This window comes from Brachypodium distachyon, chromosome 3, assembly GCF_000005505.3.
Source record: "Brachypodium distachyon strain Bd21 chromosome 3, Brachypodium_distachyon_v3.0, whole genome shotgun sequence".
Lineage (NCBI taxonomy): Eukaryota > Viridiplantae > Streptophyta > Magnoliopsida > Poales > Poaceae > Brachypodium > Brachypodium distachyon.
The window spans coordinates 18,433,345-18,452,678 of record NC_016133.3 but is presented as its reverse complement, the minus strand read 5'-3'; the positions used below and the strand labels follow the sequence as shown (position 1 = coordinate 18,452,678).

The 19,334-nt window shown below is 48.1% G+C and overlaps 1 long non-coding RNA gene across 1 annotated transcript; it reads left to right on the top strand.

The window, feature by feature from the left end:
- Window positions 1-15,959: 15,959 nt before the first annotated feature.
- LOC112271930 lies at window positions 15,960-16,442 on the top strand. The gene is made up of 2 exons (XR_002965477.1): window positions 15,960-16,045; window positions 16,150-16,442. It is a non-coding gene; the product is annotated as an uncharacterized LOC112271930 (long non-coding RNA).
- Window positions 16,443-19,334: the final 2,892 nt, after the last annotated feature.

The following is a 19,334-nucleotide window of genomic DNA, read 5'->3' as shown; positions in this document are numbered from 1 at the left end:
ACTTCGACGGTGCTTTCAGCCTGCAGGGAGTTGGCGTCGGAGTCGTCATCGAGTCACCCACGGGAGACCAGCTGAAGTTCGCCACCCAACTCGACTTCCCCAACTCCACCAACAACACGGCTGAGTACGAAGGGTTGCTCGCCTGGTTGAGGGCGGCAATCGCCCTTGATATCAAGCGTCTGGTTGTTCGCGGGGATTCCCAACTCGTGATCAACCAGGTCAAGAAGGACTACGACTGCCCGTAGATGGCAATGTACGTGGATGAAGTCCGCAAGCTAGAACGCAAGTTCAACGGTTTGCGATTCGAGCATGTCGAGCGCAAGGATAACTTCGCGGCTGACGAACTGTCCAAGTGGGCAGCAGAGCGCCAGAAGGTCTCGGCGGGCGTGTTCTGGCACAGGCAGACTGCGCCTTCAGTCACTCCCAGGCCGGATGCCGGGGAAGGCCCCCCGGCAACTGAAGGAAACCCCGCAGCAGTGGAGGTCCATGCTGCTGATGTGGCGGCATGCGTGAGCAGGGAAACCCCTCCTTGGGCGGTGGGCATCGCCCGCTACCTCACGGGGTAAGCCCTCCCGAAAGACGATGTTGCCGCAGAGCGCGTAGCCCGGCAAGCCAAGATGTACGCTCTGGTAGACGGGGATCTCTACCGGAGGCGTGCAAATGGAGTGAAGCTCCTCTGCGTGCCCCAAGACGAAGGGTGCGCGCTTCTAGAAGACATACACCGAGGCACATGCTCGCACCATGTGGCCTCCCGGGCTTTAGCCGGCAAGGCCTTCCGGCACGGCTTCTATTGGCCTACAGCGCTAGCCGATGCCGAGCAGCTAGTCAAGACATGTGAGGCATGCCAGTTCCACGCGAAGAAGAGTAACCAGCCGGCGCAGGCCCTGCAAGTCATTCCATCGTCCTGGCCGTTCGCGGTCTGTGGGCTGGACATCGTCGGCAAGTTGCTGAGAGCGGTTGACGGCTACGAGTATTTTCTTGTGGCCATCGACAAGTTCTCCAAGTGGGTGGAAGTGGAACCGGTGCGGAAGGTGACCGCTCAGGCGGCCATCAAATTCTTCAAGGGCATCGTGTGCCGGTTCAGTGTGCCCAATGGCATCATCACCGATAACGGCACGCAATTCACGAGCGCCGTGTTCCAAGCCTACTGTGAGGGCATGGGCACCAAGATCCACTTCGCCTCTGTTGCTCACCCAAGGAGCAACGGACAGGCGGAGCGAGCCAACGCAAAGGTGCTGCGGGGGCTCAAGACGAGAACCTTTGACAAGCTCAAAGGCCACGGGAAGCACTGGGTTGAAGAACTCCAACCCGTGCTGTGGTCAATCAGGACCACACCTAGCCGGGCAACGGGCGAAGCTCCTTTCGCCCTTGTCTGCGGTGCTGCCCCTCGAGCTCAAGCATGGATCCCCTCGGGTACGCGCGTACGGCAAGCATAGCCAACACGAGGAGAGGGTTGACGATCTTAACTTCATCGAAGAACTTCGATGCCGGGTTGCTGTTAGAGCTGCGCGCTATCAGCAGGGGCTCCGTCGTTATCATGACAGGCGGGTCCGTCCCCGGGAGCTCGAGGTCAGAGACCTCGTCCTGCGCCGGATACAAGGAACGAAGGCCGGGAACAAGCTCGCTCCGAAATGGGAAGGCCCTTTCCAGGTAGTGCAGGTGACCAGGCCGAGGGCTGTCCGGTTAGAAACCGAAGAAGGCTTGCCGGTGCAAAAATGTTGGAACCTTGAGTACTTGCGCAAGTTCTACCCGTGAAGCGGTGGAGCCTGACCCACGGGTGATGCTGCAGCAGCATGCCTCTCGAACTAGTGTAGCCGGGCAACCCCCGATTGTAATCCGCTAGTTTCTATGAATAAAGATAAGTTTCCTCTGAATTTCAAGTTGTTTCTATCGTTGCATGTTCTTTCTTCTGTCTCCTGCTCTAGGTGCACAGAAGTCTCTTTCCATCCTTGGCTGTGAGCAGGGGGCTGCCAGAGCCTCCAAAACCAAAAATCCCGTTGCCGGATCATCCCAGCACAGGGTCGTGCCGTTGCCGGGATCCCCGCAACGCGCACCACGCAGTGGCTGCGTCTTGGAAATGGAAGAGTGCTCACACCCAAGTTTGGTATCGACCCTTCTGTGCCCGGGGGCTGGGAGGCAGGAGGGTTGTTTGTGCTGTATTGTTTTCGTGCATTTCGATAAAAAAAATTTTTGCAACATCTCGGGATTGGTAAGAATCTCACATGCAGGATAAAGATGGGGGTCAGACACACTGTGATGCTCGTGGAGTGCTCACGGACTGTGTCATCTAGCGGGTAGCCGCTGGAGCATGGTGACCGCTCCAAGATTCTTACCGCAGGAGGGTGTCGCCACATGTGCTACGGTAGCTCGGTGCGCGCGGCGGCAGCATTCTTCACCGTGCCTATAAAAGGGCATGGTGGCCACGGAGCAACTCAGAGCGGAGCTAAGAAGATGGCTACAAAGGCGAGGGAGGCTGCAGAGACACGGTGGTGGTGCATGCCATCGGCGCTCAGCGCCGATGGGCGCACTACCACCGTGCCCATGCCGCATCCCTCCAGCAGGCGGTTCCAAGGCGAGGGTTGCCGCGGAGACGCTGTGGTGGTGCATGCCATCAGTGCTCACCGCCGATGGGTGCACTGCCACAGCGTCCTTGCCGCATCCCTCCAGCAAGCGCCCCAAGTGCAGAACTGATACGTTCGACATGAGAACGGACAGCTAAGTGCATGATCCTAGTCGCCTAGCTTTCTAATACTCAACGTCGGCTTGTTGGCATGGATCCGGTCTTGCGTGTGGCTGGAGTGTTAGAAGGACGCTTGCGGGGGGGAGTGCGCTCCTCATGTGGCTTGCAGGTCCGTCCCGTAGGCGCGTGCTTGGGAGTACCTAACCCGCAGGCGGAGTGGCTCGCCGCTGCTACTTGGCCCCAGGTTGGCACTGTGGGTCCATCCCGGGTCCCGGGTCTGGTTAAGTGGGTAGCGTGCGAGTCCACGGCAACACAAAGCACAACACACGGGGACAAGAAGATCCACCCCGCGAGTCAATTTCAGGAACAAGAAACAAAAAATGAAATTTCTAAAAGTAACAAACGGTTACCTGGACTAATAAAACCATAATTGTTCAACGGCGCCAAGCGCGACACTTGCAGGAAACCAAAGGAAAGACAAAAGCTTGCAGGGGACTAAGACGGCTGGTTGCCGGGGGCTTCCGCTGGGGGCTCCGGCTCCGGCTTCCTCTGCATCCGGTCCACCACTTCGTCAACGAACCGGCTTACCGCCCTGGTGTGGGAGGGGCCGTCCTCGCTGTCCGATCACGCGTCCAGCAGCGTCTCGAAGGGGAAGTCGGGGTGGTGGTAGTGCACCCAGGGGAGGATCGTCTCGGCGATCTCCTTGGCCTTGGCCATGCTGTCGTGGTTGCCGCGCACCAGCGGCACCGCGTGCTTGGCCTTGCGGAGGAGTTCCGCGAGCCGCGCGATCTCCTTGGCCTTGGCCACATTGTCCTCGCCCATCTTGACGAGCTCGCCCCGGGCGATGGACAATTCCGACTCGAGATGGGCGCTCTTCTCCATGGCGGAGGAGAGCTCCTTCTCCAGCTGCGCCGACGCCGCTGACGCGTCCTCCGCGGCCTTGGCTTGCTCCTCCAGCTTCGTGCGCAGTGCCTGGAGTTAGGAGGAGTAGTTGCTGACCAGCTCGCTCTTCTCGTTGAGGCGAGCTTGAGCTGTTGCAAGCACCTCCTCGTGCTCCTTGTTGGCCTTCTCTTGCGCCGCGGCCAGCGAGTCCAGTGCTCGCTGGTGCTCGGCGCATTGGGCCTCCAGCTGCCGATCGAGCTCTGCCTTGGGGACGACCGGTGTTGCGGCCTCGTCCCTGGCCTGCCGAGCCAGGTGCGTCTCCTCCCGTAGCCGGGAGAGCTCCTGCCACTCCCTCTCGACACCTCGCCGCACCTCGCTGAGTTGACCCTTCGCGAGCTTGTGGCGACCCAGACCATTAAGGTCCTGAAATCACTGTGTTTATAGTACTGGTCCCTGGATCAATGCTAGTACACACAGTTCACGATGAAATATCATAATTCATGTCTTTATTACAACGTATAAAAGATAACAATCCAGAGTACTATTACACAACGAAAGTCTAAAATATCAAATGAAGATAAATGAGCTTCCATCCACGCCACAGGCAAGTTGAATGTAGACTCGCGACCGTGCGTACCTCCTTCCTTTAATTATCACTCTCTGCACATGATAGGTGCAGATAAGTACATTGAATGTACTCGCAAGTAAATACCTGTGAGGTTAGGAGAAATGCAAGTACATGCTTATTGGATAGTTCCTAAATGGCTTCTATGGTTCTTTTGCCAAAACAGCAAGTTTCATTTTGAAATACTCATAATAGCTTTTCTTTGCAAAACTCTAAATCTAGAATTTCATATAAAATAGTTTTGAAAAGTAGATATGGTCTTTCTATGGAATCTCCACGACCTAACTATGTATTCTGGGTCAAACTGACACTCACATAGCAACCCTTGATTTCCTGACCCATTCTGTGGGATCCATCGAGTAGATACTCATTCTGTGGATGCTTCCATCGAGTCAAAACAGTTTTTGGTTTTCGAAAACAAAACTAGAAGATCTCCTCTTAACCAGACTTAGTAGCTCAAAGGTCGCCCGTAACCAAGGGCATGGCTAATCGATTAGATTGACACTCTCGAGAGGTTTGCACACTTTACCCACCAGACACAATCAGTCCAAAGTGTTGCCTAACGACAAACGTGCGCAACAGGTAAAGATTGTGACGAAGTCTTTCACTAGAAGCCCCCTATACTTAATCCTGGCACCGCCCGCCCCATATGAGCACATTGGCCCCTCTCCGGATGACGATACCCAAGTAAGGGTTTCCCGCTAGTTACTCGACTAAGCCAGAGCCATAATAGCAGGTGGTTGTACATGTAAGCTTTTGGGTTCCATTGGAAAAGAATTGAACTTTTAGATTCTGGACGGCGGTCCCCACCGAAAATCCTGAGCATCTGCAGAGCCGAATTGGATGCTGCCCTTGTCGACAACCAATAATGGTCTCAAACTTACCACTCCGCCCAGTTGAAAACATTTTGAGGATTTTGTTTCGAAAACATTTTTCCAAACACATACGACTCAATTCTGAGCACTTAATACTTTGAAAATAGTTTTGGGTCCCTCCCGGTACAATAATGTAGCAAGCACTTTGTAAAATCATATAAGTAATAACTTAGGGTAATTGGTGGCATGACAATAACCTATAGGCATACTACTTAGGACATAGCTAATAAATTGCAAACGCATTTTATAAATACTTCATAACAATATAAACCTACACATGCATGCCTACAACTTATAAACAAAGTAGCATATGCAAAAATTATAGGATCCTAGATGATCAAAGGTATCCACTTGCCTGAGCCTGAGTTGCTGTAACGATCAAAATTTCCCTGGCACTCTTCGCACTCACACTCGGGATAATCTATCGCGAAGAACGAAAGCAACAATGAATAACTTGTTCAACAACTCCAAATTATAACTCCAATAAGAGCCGGATAATAATTAAAAAAACTTAAATTTAGAAAAGCAGCTAACAAGGCACAACTAATACTAATCCAACCGCAAGCACAGATCTAAGGCTAGGGACAAGATTTGGAACCAAGTGGAGACAAATGATAACCTACGAGCTGATAGCAGATAGCGAATCTAACGGGAAGGGGACTGTCGAAACACGTCTGAACTAATGGTACGGAAGGTACTGAAACTAATAACATAACTTAAGGCTTATAACACAGAAAGTTTCATCTAAAACGGAGCTACGAAACGAAAGATACAAGCCTACGAAAGTAGCTAATCAAAAACAGCATTCTGTGAATACAGTTTTCAATTATTATTCTAGTAGTGTAATCTAATTACATGTTACATGAAAAGTGTCCTGAGGTGTATAGTTTTAACCAATGTTTACATTACAGAAAGAATAAACGAAAAGGGTTTATAGGTTTTAAACATGAAGCTCTACAAAGTGTCTAATCAATAACAGTGCTGGCTAGACTAAACCGGTGTCTAAGTTCTTTTTAACAGGTAGCTAGTTTTGACAAACTTTTAGGTCATTATCTAAACCTACAAAAGGTGAAAAAAATAACAGGGTGTAACACAAGACCTACTCGTCATCCTACAGGAGCTCACAACCTAAACGGGTCTACAATCTACTCAACAAGAACGTCGAAAGGTATCTAATCTAAAACAGACTAACTGGGATTACCGATTTGGAATGATGATGCACTGCTGAAGATGATAGAGACGGGGCTTCTAAAGAGGTCTAATTTATAGAGAAATATGTAAGCTACCAGATGCAAAAAGAATTTCCTAAATAGGATCTACGGAACAAAAGATACGGAGTATAGAAGTAGGCTAATCAAAATAGACTGCAGCCCGAAAACAGAGCAAGAAAGCTCACCGGAGAAGATGGAGTTCGCCGGAGTTGATGGGAGTCGGCGAAACAGAGGTTTCCGGAGGCAATGCTGTGGTGTATGGTGTTCTAGGCGTCGATAGGGATCTAAAGGTGGTGGTGGCTTGGGCTAATTTGGGGCGAGGCGGTAGGAATTGCTCGCCGGAGTTTGCGTGGAAACGGCGACAAAACTTGAAATTGGTGGCAAGGTTGACTGCGGCTTCGAGCTAGATTTCGAGAGATTGGTCTGGGCTCTCGAGGGCGTCAGCTTGGGATATTTATAGGGCTCGGGGCGCTCGGGATAAGGCCGGTGGCGGGTGAGATTTGAACGGGATTCGGTTTCGCTTAAAATTTGGACGAGATAGAGTCCGGGAGGGTTTCAATCTTGTTGGGATAGATTCCTTGCTGTGTGGGTCACGAATTAGCGAAGAAATCGCGGAGAAAAACGGTTCGGAGGGTGGTGTTCGAGGTGGGCGGCCATGGACGCCGGAGACTCGAGCTCGAGCTCGGGCTCGGCCATGGCAGGGGCTGCGGGCGGGCGGCGGGGCTGCGGCGGCGAGGGGCGGAGCCAGGGCGGCGGGGCAGGGGCCGGCGAGCAGCAGCGGCGGCCGAGCTGGGCCTGGCCATGGACGCAGCCAGCACAGGCTGTGCCTTCGTGCGTGAGGAAGAAGAAGGAGGAAAGGAGAAAAGAAAAAGAAAAAAAAAAGGAAAAAGGAAAAAGGAAAAAGGAAAAAAAAAGGATGGCCGTTGGATGGGAAATGGATGGATGAGATTAAAAGATACCCCTTCGGTACACTTAAGTGAAAACGGATTTCACGGAAATACGCCTCCGTGTAGAGAAAACGTACTCCGTGGAATAAAAGAAAAACGAATAAAGAAATAGTTTTTCTGGGTCTCTAAATTGCCAGAAAATCAATTAAGGCAAATAAAATACCAAACGGCATCGGAAAAATTCCAGAAAATTCCTGAAATTCCAAATACCTGTTTGGAAGCTAGGAAAAATAGTTTCCTCATGAAATATAATTTATAAAACTATTTTTAATGCATATGCAGCTCAAATAAATTGTAACAAATGCATATAATCACTCTTAAGGTGCAAATAAACTCCCAATTAAATGATATGCACGTGACATGAAAAAAAAGTGATAACATCCAAATTAGAAAAAATTGGGATGTTACAAACCTACCCCCCTTAAGATGAATCTCGCCCTCGAGATTCGGGTTGGCTAGCAAATAGGTGAGGGTAATCCTTCTTCAAGTTCTCCTCTCGTTCCCAAGTGGACTCTTCCTCTGTATGGTGACTCCACTGAACCTTGCAAAATCGAATGGTCTTCTTTCGAGTAATCCGTTCAGTCGTCTCAAGAATCTTTACTGGGTGTTCCTCATAGGTGAGGTCCTCGTTCAACTGAATTGCTTCTATTGGTACAGTGTCTCTAAGTGGTAACTCGGATTCCTCTGCATAACACTTCTTCAATTGCGACACATGAAAAACATTGTGCACGCTGGACAAAGCTTCTGGTAATTCTAGTTGGTAAGCTACCTCTCCTCGGCGCTCTAGAATTTTATAGGGTCCTACATAGCGAGGTGCTAGTTTCCCCTTAATTCCAAATCTCTTTACGCCTCTAAGTGGCGAAACTCTGAGGTAAGCTCGGTCACCTGGTTCATACGTAACTTCCTTACGCTTAGAATCTGCATAACTCTTCTGTCGGGACTGAGCTACCTTCAGTCTATCCTTAATTAACTTAACCTTTTCTTCGGCATCCTTGATTAAGTCCGGTCCAAACAACTGACGTTCTCCAACTTCATCCCACATAAGTGGTGTCCTACATTTCCTCCCATACAAAGCTTCAAACGGGGACATTTTTAGGCTAGCCTGGAAACTATTGTTATAAGAAAACTCTGCATAAGGTAAGTTGTCATCCCAACTCGATCCATAATCCAGAGCACATGCTCTCAACATGTCTTCTAATATCTGATTCACCCTCTCAGTCTGTCCATCGGTTTGTGGGTGAAATGCGGTACTGAACTCCAATCGAGTACCTAAGGCTTCATGTAGCTGGCCCCAAAACTTGGATGTGAATTGGGTTCCACGATCCGATACAATCTCTTTTGGCACTCCGTGCAAACACACGATCCTGGACATGTACAACTTGGCTAGCTGGGCACTTGTATATGTTGTCTTGACGGGGATGAAATGGGCGACTTTAGTGAGTCGATCAACTACTACCCAAATAGAATCAAAGCCTGAACGAGTTCTAGGTAGTCCAGTGATAAAATCCATACCAATTCTATCCCACTTCCACTCCGGTATAGGAAGGGGTTGCAACAATCCTGCGGGTTTCTGATGTTCTGCCTTGACTCTCTGACAGACATCACATGATGAGATATATTCTGCAATTTCTCTCTTCATACTTGGCCACCAAAATTTCTCCTTCAGGTCGAGATACATCTTAGTGTTTCCTGGGTGTATGGAGTATGGTGAGTCATGACCTTCTTGAAGGATCACCTTCTTTATTTCTGGGTCTTGGGGCACACAAATTCGCTCCTCAAACCAAATGGTTCCATGCTCATCCTCGGAGAACTCTAAAGATTTTCCTTCTCTCATACTCTGCTTGATCTTTTCAAAATTCTCATCTTTCTTTTGGGCTTCCCTAATTTTGTCCAAAAGAGTAGGCTTTACTTCCAAAGTGGCTAGGAATCCTTTTGGCACAACCTCCAAACTTAGGTTCCTAAACTGCTCGCATAACTCTGTAGGCATCATTGTTGCCGTTATGAAATTGCAGTGGCTCTTACGACTAAGGGCATCGGCTACTACGTTAGCTTTGCCTGGGTGATACTGAATGAGCAAGTCAAAATCCTTGATAAGTTCCAACCATCTTCTTTGTCTAAGATTCAGCTCATTCTATGTGAATATATACTTCAAACTCTTATGGTCCGTGTAAATATCACAGTGGTTACCCATAAGGTAATGTCTCCATATCTTAAGTGAGTGAACTACGGCTGCTAGCTCCAAATCATGAGTGGGGTAATTCATCTCATGTGGACGAAGTTGACGCGACGCATATGCAACTACCTTTCCTTCTTGCATCAAAACACATCCTAAACCTTGGCGTGACGCATCACAATAGACTTGGAAGTCTTTGCGTATGTCTGGTAGGATCAAAACTGGTGCTGAAACTAGCTTCTTCTTCAATTCTTGAAATGCTGCTTCACACTCAGGTGTCCAATCATACCTCTTTTCTTTCTTCAATAACTGGGTCAACGGTTTGGCTATCTTCGAGAAATTCACAATGAACCTACGGTAATATCCCGCAAGTCCTAAGAAACTTCTAACTTCCGGAACTGACTTTGGTGACTTCCATTCCGTGACAGCTTCTACCTTTGAGGGGTCTACGGCCACTCCTTTTCCTGACACGATGTGTCCAAGGAAAGCAACTTCACTAAGCCAAAACTCACACTTACTAAACTTGGCATAAAGCTGGTGCTCTCTAAGCTTATCCAATACCTTCCGAAGGTGCACTTCGTGCTCACTAGCGGACTTGGAATAAATAAGAATGTCATCAATGAAGACTACGACAAACTTATCTAAGAACTCCATGAACACCTTGTTCATCATGTTCATAAAATAGGCTGGGGCATTGGTTAAACCAAATGACATAACTGTGTACTCATATAGTCCATATCTTGTAGAGAATGCCGTCTTGGGTATGTCTTGGGTTCGAATCTTCAGCTGATGATAGCTCGATCGCAGATCTATCTTGGAAAACACACTAGCTCCTTCCAACTGATCAAACAAGTCATTGATCATGGGTAAAGGGTATTTGTTTTTGATGGTGACCTCGTTAAGAGAACGATAGTCAACACACATCCTCATACTCTTGTCCTTCTTCTGTACAAACAGTACCGGTGCTCCCCAAGGTGATGAGCTCGGTCTGATGTACCCCTTTGCTTGCAATTCTTGCAACTGTTTCTTAAGTTCTGCTAATTCATTTGCGGGCATCCTATAGGGTCTTTTGGATATTGGGACAGTTCCTGGAACTAGATCAATTAAAAACTCAATATCCCTATCAGGTGGCATTCCTGGTAAATCCTCTGGAAACACATCCATGTATTCATTAACGATGGGAACTTCCTCGAGACTACTCCCCTTAAGTGCATTAACCATGGCTCTTCTTCGCTTGATTTTGGATGTAAATCTGATTCTCTTTCCTTCCGGGCTGGTCACAGTAGCTGCTAGGTTAGCACAATCTATGTGTCCTTTGTGTCTAGATAGCCAGTCCATCCCTAGGATTACATCTAAACCTTGGGACTCTAGTACGATAAGGTCAGAGGGAAAAGTCTCGCTGCCAAGCCTTATCAACACTCCATGACAAAAATGGTCTGCTCGGAATTGTTTCCCAGGGGATGTCACTAACAACGGTGTTTTAAGTGCTTTAGTGGCTACCCCATGCTTTTGCACCCATGCTTTTGAAATGAAAGAATGCGATGCTCCAGTATCAAATAATATAACTGCTGGGTTGGAGTTGATAAGGAACGTACCAACTACGACGTCCGGTGCTTCATAAGCCTCTTCTGCAGAAACATGGTTCAGCTTGGCCTTCACAAAGGGGTTAGGCCTCTTGTCTCCTTGGTTCTTGTTGCTTTGCTGCTTCTCCGGACACTGTGTTGAGTAGTGTCCCAATTTGTGGCAATGATAGCATTTGACTTGACTCAAGTCCTTCTTCTCTGAGGCTGACCCACTGCGGTGCTGACGGTGTCCACTGTTGTTGCTGCTGCCATTACCTCCATGGTTGCTTCCACGATGCTGACTCCCATGATGGTGGAGCTGGCGCTGATCCTTGTGCTGGTGGTGGCGTTTCTCCTCATGGGATCGTCCTGATGAAGAACCAAAGTGACGGTGCCTTGGAGGTGAATGGGTACGGTGCTTGCTGTGAAATCCCATACCAAACTTGTTACTTGCCTTCCTCTTGCGGTTCTCCACTTGCTTCTGCTTGCCTTCTAAGCGGATTGCCTTGTCAACCAAATTCTGAAAACTGTGAAAATCAGATGAAACTAATTGCACACTGAGCTCATCATTCAGACCATCCAAGAAGAGCTCCTGTTTATCCTCATCATCGGCTACATCGTCAGGGGCATAGCGAGCTAACTGAGTGAACCTCTCTAAGTACTCCTGCACAGTCTTGGATCCTTGGCGCAATGCACGGAACTCCTTCCTCATCAATCCCATACTCCCTGCTGGAACGTGAGCTTTGCGGACACCTTCAACAAAATCATCCCATGTGATCTCATCCCCTCCAAATCCGAACTTGAATGTATCCCACCAAGCTGCTGCGGCTCCTTCAAGCTGATGGCTTGCATATAGCACTCTCTCCTGATCAGTGCACTGGATGGTGAGTAGCTTCTTTTGGATGGTGCGAAGCCAATCATCTGCTTCAATGGGTTCAGCTGAGCTAGAGAAAGTAGGTGGGTGCAGCCTCAAAAACCTAGTCAAACGGTCGGAGGGTGTGTTGGGAATATGCCCTAGAGGCAATCATGTATGATGTAATTCCCAATGTATTCATAAATATTATTGAGTTGTCCTTGTTTGAACATCTGATATGTATCATTGAATATGTGATTTGATTGTGGAACTATGTATTCATGTTGTTCATACTAAATTGTCCTTAGTCATTGAGGTTGTGCTGGACACATAACCTAGACTAATGTGAAAGTTGGCTGATGACTTGGTTCCACTTGTCATGGGCATGGTGATGTCATTCCAGCTTACACGGACTCGGCTAAAGAGTTTAGCGAGTCGGACTGACCCATATTGAGATGCAACGAGTAGGTCGTCATTTGCATGTCTCAATCAATGTAATCCTTAGACCTGAGGTTATCGCACAATCCGAGTTGTGGATCACCAACTTAGGTTCTGTCAAACGTTGTTCCGTAACAGGGCAGTTATAAAGGCAGAGTTCGGGTTGACTGAGAATCAAGCTGTGTGATGTGGATAACCAAGATGGGATTTTGCCCCTCCGACTGGAGAGATATTCTCTGGGCCCTCTCGAGTGATATGATTCGGGAAGCATGGCCATGCGCGACTTGGTTAATTGTTAACCGGGTCGATCGACTAAGAGTTAGTCGGATGAATCGTATATCACAGATCGAGAAGAGAGTTGAACTATTAAAGGGATGACGATTAATCGCCTATAGTTCGACAAGGTATATCGTGAGGCAAAAAGGGACTAAGACGTATGTCACATTGGAAGGTACGTCGTCATGACTCGATGGTACTTGGGAGTCGGCACGTTCTGCTAGGAGCCGCTACCGATTGATCGATTGTGAGTCGGACTCCAATCGTGTCCAAGTCGCCATGAGCCTGTGGGGTCACACACTTAAGAGCGGGAGCAAATATTTGGTCGGGTTGGACCCGAACTGGAATTGGGCTGACAATGCGAGTTGGACTCGCAGGGTGGATGGGCCACAAGGCTTGGAGCCCACTTCCACTCGATATATAAGCAGGGGCGTGGGATGCCTAAAGGGCACGGTTTTTTCCACTCTCATGCGTTGAGAACCCTAGCCCGATTCAGTTCAACCGTCGCACCGGATCTAGCAGTCCGCCGCCGGAGCTCCTCCTCGCACGTGTGGATACCGGCAGAGGTGCTGTACGTTCAGCACTTCGACGATCGCGGGATTGGATCGGCTGGATCGGATCGAGGGACTGCACTGCATCAAGGCGCCGCATCAATAATCCGCAACTGCGCGTCTAGTGGTAATCCTCGTGGCCTTCTACCTCGGCTAGATCTTGGGAGTTCGCGTAGGAAAAGTTTTGTTTATCTCTACGCGCCCCTTCAGGGTGGTGGTGGAGGTGGCGGGTTGTTGCGGTTGTTCTGGTTCAGGTTCTGAGTGAGCAGGTTCACTAGCTGAGTCTGAGCTTGCAAAAATTCAGCAAGTCCGGGTACTCCATTGTTGTTGTTGCCAGCGTTGGTGTTGGGGTTGGGGTTGGTGTTGCCAGTGTTGTTGTTGCCGGTGTTGCTCCTAGGGTTGCGGGTTGACATCTTGCTGGAAAAGATAAGAGTCGAGAAAGAAGGGTCTATAAGAACATAACTACCCATAGATGCTTGCAGCATGAAGAAGTCAAATAAATTGACTTAAATAAACTCGACTTTATTAAACTCAATCAAACTCGAATGAATAGTTTCACGAAAAATCCTAAGTCTGCCAACCACAAAGTTTGATTGGTCAGTACTGTTTAAACCAAGAACTAGGGAAAAACTAAGCGAAAAGGGTTCTAATAAGGTAGTGTCTACTCGTCACGGTCGGTCTCAACGTCGGACTCGAAGATAACCTCCTCAGGGTCCTCCTCCTCCTCCGTCGGCTCGTCCTCGTCTCCGGAGTCGGCCATCTCGTAGTCGAACTCCTCAACCCTAATCTGCATCTCCTCCTCGTAGTCCTCGTCATTACTGAGGAATGCCTCGTCCTCAGCCTGAACGTCCTCCCCGTCGTCACGGGCCTCCTCTAGCGCATCCTCCAGCTCGACAATTGTGGTCTGAAGTAGGTCCACACGGTTCTTCAATTCCTGTATCTTGGTCTTCTTGCGCTGAGCCTTCTGCACCACCTCGTCTAACTCCTCCTGCAGGATGTAGGCTGTCTCCTGCAACTGTCCCAGCTCGTCCTTCGCGTCGTTGTTCAGAGCCTCCAATGCCTGCACCTTCTGCTGCGACTCCACGTCCTTGGCCTTTAGCAGATCGTTCTCCCACTTGAGGGCGGCGATCTGAACATCAGCCAGGGCTAACTCCTGGTTCAGCTCATCCCGGGCGTGAAGATGCGCATCCGTAGCGCCTTAGATGTCGTTGCGAGATTCACAACGCCGATAGATATCGTTTCTATGCATAACTTGTTTTGCAGGATGTTGTGAATGGTATGGCTTATGTGCATGTGATGTGTGTAATCCATACGTGATCTGCGTGTCACGTTTTTTGTCAGCCGGCTGGAGCCTAGGTGCTGTCATTTATTGTATAACGACCTGCGTGTCGAATTTTCCATGTAATTCCCGTTCACTAGCTAGTGTAGCTACTTGGAGAACCTGGAGGACATGCAATCCGATGTACAAGTCGGCGACATGGAGTAAGGCGGCACGTGACAAGAATTGGCACGAGTCTACTTACAAGCTTTGTGGAGATGGAGATCACCATGAAGAGAGCCATACCATTTCACATTATAATTGCTTTATTTGTGTTATTGTTATGTCTCAGTTTTACCTCTATTAGATAGTTGGTAGTTTAAATCTCTCAAAGAAGGTCTAGTCGGTCGCCCCGCCAAGTGCTGCACCATCACAAGTTGGACATTCTTGGTAGTGGGCTCATGAAATTGAGGTGCTACCAATTCTTTCCAACTAGGTGGGTTTGAGTCGGACTCTTACAGCGGAAGCACTTGGTAAGCTAGACGATTCCATCACAACGGTTGTGGGGCTCGGGGCGAGGTAGGTCGGGAGCCGAGGCATGTGATGCCACCCGACTAACAGGAGTCGTATGAGATGCGATTGGCAAGGTGTTGCCTACCCAGATCACTTGGCGGCTAGCGGTGATGCTAAAGCTCACTAGTCGTTTTGCTTATTTAGGATCCTGAATCACTTAGTAACCATCGGAGAGATGTTGGTTCTAGTGGGAGCATAAGTACTAAAGCGTTTAATATTCCTGCTCTTTTATGAATACATGTCTTAAGTGTTTTGCATATTTTCTGTTGTAGATCAATGGCACCTAGCAACCTTCCTCATTTGTCCACTTTTGCGTTGAGGTCGATCCTAGAGAAAGATAAACTTAATGGAACTAATTTCACCAACTGGTATCGTAATCTGAGGATAGTCCTCAAGCAAGAAAAGAAGGACCATGTTCTAGACACTCCACTCCCAGATGAGCCTGATGAAGATGCGACAGTCGCTGTCATGAATGCCCACCGTAAGGCTAGAGATGAGTCTACGGAAATTAGCTGTCTTATGCTTGCACACATGGAACCGGACTTGCAGCAGCAGTTCGAGAATGTTGAGGCCTACGATATGATCGAAAGCCTCAAAAGTATGTTCCAGGCTCAGGCAAAGACCGAGAGGTATCAAGTCTCTCAAGCTTTGCTTGGCTGTAAGCTCAAAGACGGCGATCCACTGAGTCCGCACGTGATCAAGATGACTGGTTACGTGCAGTCTTTGGATAGGCTGGGTTTTCCCATAAGCGATGAGTTCGCTACAGATATAGTTCTGAACTCTCTTCCTAGTGCATATGCTCCGTTCATCTCGAACTATCACATGCATGGTATGGATAAGAAGCTCACTGAACTACATGGGATGCTCAAGACAGCAGAGGCTGACCTCAAGAAAGGCACCAGTCAAGTGTTGATGGTGCAGAATAAGGCTAAGTTCAAGAAGGGTTCTTGGACTAAGAAGAAGAAGGCTAAGTCAGGAGGCAAAACTCAGGACTCTGTCCCGAGCGCTGCCTCAGGGACTAAGCCATCTCCTGCAGCTGGATCCACTTGCTTCTACTGCAAGACGGATGGGCACTGGAAGAGGAACTGCAGCAAGTTTTTGGCTGACAAAGCCAAGAGTGGAAGTGGGACTTCTAACTCAGGTACGCTTGTTTGTAATGTTATAGACATTTATCTTGCTGATGCACCTAACAGTTCATGGGTATATGATACCGGATCAGTAATTCACATCTGCAACTCGTTGCAGGGGCTGGTAAGAACTAGGAGCGTGGCAAGAGGCGAGGTTGATATTCGAGTCGGCAACAAAGCGAGAGTCGCTGCGTTGGAAGTCGGCACGATGCAACTTCATTTACCTTCAGGATTCTTAATGGAGCTGAATAATTGTTATTATGTTCCAGTGCTTAGTCGAAACATTATTTCTGCCTCATGTTTAATGAGACAAGGTTATGAGTCGAATATTAAGAATAATGGTTGTTCTTTATATTTGAAAGATATGTTTCACGGCTTTGCACCCGTCCTGGACGGGTTATTTATTTTGAATCTTGATAGTGAATCAGTCTATAACATAAATGTGAAAAGGTTAAAACCAAATGATCTGAATATGACTTACTTTTGGCACTGTCGGCTTGGTCATATAAGTTGGAAGCGCATGAAGAAGCTCCATGATGATGGACTTTTAACTTCGTTCGACTTGGAGTCGTTCGAGACATGCGAGTCATGCCTACTCGGCAAAATGACCAAAACGCCTTTTGCAAGGAGTTGTGAAAGGGCGTCTGACTTGTTGGATCTAATACATAGTGATGTATGTGGCCCAATGAGCACGACAGCCAGAGGTGGTTATGAGTACTTAATTACCTTCACTGATGATTTGAGTAGATATGGATATGTCTATTTAATGAAACACAAGTCGGAAGCCTTTGAGAAATTCAAGGAATTCCAGAGTGAGGTACAAAATCAACTCGGCAAGAAAATAAAGTTTCTACGGTCGGACCGTGGAGGCGAGTACATGAGCCATGAGTTTGATGACCATCTAAAGAGTTGTGGAATAGTTCCTCAGCTTACTCCACCGGGTACGCCGCAGAGGAACGGTGTATCAGAACGGCGGAATCGGACCTTGTTGGACATGGTACGATCAATGATGAGTCGAACAGATCTACCTTTGTCATTTTGGGGATATTGTCTAGAAACTGCAGCGTTCACACTAAACAGAGTACCATCGAAATCGGTAGAGAAGACACCGCATGAGATGTGGACTGGCAAAAGGCCGAGTTTGTCTTTTCTTAAGATTTGGGGCTGTGAAGCATTCGTCAAGCGACTTCAGTCGGACAAGCTCACGGCCAAGTCGGATAAGTGTATTTTCGTGGGGTATCCAAGGGAAACCTTAGGGTACTACTTCTACAACCGAGAAGAGGGCAAAGTGTTTGTCGCTCGGAACGGTGTCTTCCTTGAGAAAGAGTTTCTCAGTCGGGGAGTCAGTGGGAGCACAGTGCAACTCGAAGAAATTCGGGAGGAACCTGCTAGAGGCGAGTCAGCTACAGTCTTAGAGGCTGAGCCGGTCGTGGTATCTATGCCGGTAAAAGCACCAGAACCACGGAGATCTGCTAGATTGCAAAGTGCTCGTGAAGTATTACTGTTAGACAGTGATGAGCCGACAACTTATTCGGAAGCGATGGTGGGATCTGATTCTGAGTCATGGCTTGGAGCCATGAGATCTGAGTTAAAGTCCATGGATGAAAATCAAGTTTGGACCTTGGTTGATCTGCCAGACGGTGCAAGACCCGTCGAGAGCAAATGGGTCTTTAAGAAGAAAACTGACATGGATGGAAATGTTTCTGTCTATAAAGCACGGCTTGTCGCGAAGGGGTTCCGACAGGTTCAAGGAGTTGACTACGACGAGACCTTCTCGCCCGTAGCGATGCTTAAGTCGGTTCGGATCATGTTAGCTATAGCAGCCTATTTCGACTATGAGATATGGCAGATGGATGTCAAGACGGCTTTCCTCAATGGAAATTTAACTGAGGACGTGTATATGATACAGCCCGAAGGTTTTGTCGATCCGGCTAACGCTGACAAGGTATGCAAACTTCAGAAATCCATTTATGGACTGAAGCAAGCATCTCGGAGTTGGAACATTCGCTTTGATGAGGTAGTCAAATCTTTTGGCTTCATCAAGAGCGATCATGATTCTTGTTTGTACAAGAAGTTTAGTGGGAGCAAAGTAAATTTTCTAATCTTATATGTGGACGACATATTATTGATGGGAAATGATGTCTTGATGTTGCAAGAAACCAAAGAATCATTGGAAAGGAGTTTCGCAATGAAAGATTTGGGTGAGGCAACTTACATACTGGGAATCAGGATCTATAGAGATAGATCTAGGCGGCTCATTGGATTGAGTCAAAGTACATATTTGGACAAAGTGTTGAAGAAATTCAACATGGAATCGTCTAAGAAGGGATTCTTACCGATGTCCCATGGTGTAAAGCTTAGCAAGACTCAGTGTCCTTCGACAACTGATGAGCGAAATCGGATGAGTGCGATCCCGTATGCTTCGGCAGTCGGATCCATCATGTATGCCATGATTTGTACTAGGCCTGATGTCTCCTATGCTCTAAGTGCAACAAGCAGATACCAGGCTGACCCTGGCGAAAGCCACTGGGTAGCAGTTAAAAACATCCTTAAGTACTTGAGAAGGACTAAGGACATGTTCCTAGTTTATGGAGGTGAGGATGAACTCAGTGTAAAGGGTTACACGGATGCGAGTTATCTCACCGACTCAGATGACTCTCGTTCGCAATCTGGATATGTGTTCGTGATGAACGGAGGGGCTGTGAGCTGGAAGAGTTCCAAGCAAGATACTGTGTCTGCGTCTACAACAGAGGCTGAGTATATTGCTGCCTCGGAGGCAGCAAAGGAAGCCGTTTGGATCAGGAATCTCCTGATTGATCTTGGTGTGGTTCAGGGCGCGTCCAATTCATTGGACGTATATTGTGACAACAATGGTGCTATCGCACAAGCCAAGGAACCTAGACAACACCAGAAGAACAAACATATACTCATGCGTTACCACCTCATTCGCCAGTTCGTCGAACAAGGTGATATCAAGTTATGCAAGGTACACACGGATGCAAACATTGCAGATCCGTTGACAAAGGCGCTACCACAGCCTAAGCATGAGGCGCACATGAGAGGTATGGGCATTAGATGTCTAGACATATGATGTCAAGATGATTGACTCTAGTGCAAGTGGGAGACTGTTGGGAATATGCCCTAGAGGCAATCATGTATGATGTAATTCCCAATGTATTCATAAATATTATTGAGTTGTCCTTGTTTGAACATCTGATATGTATCATTGAATATGTGATTTGATTGTGGAACTATGTATTCATGTTGTTCATACTAAATTGTCCTTAGTCATTGAGGTTGTGC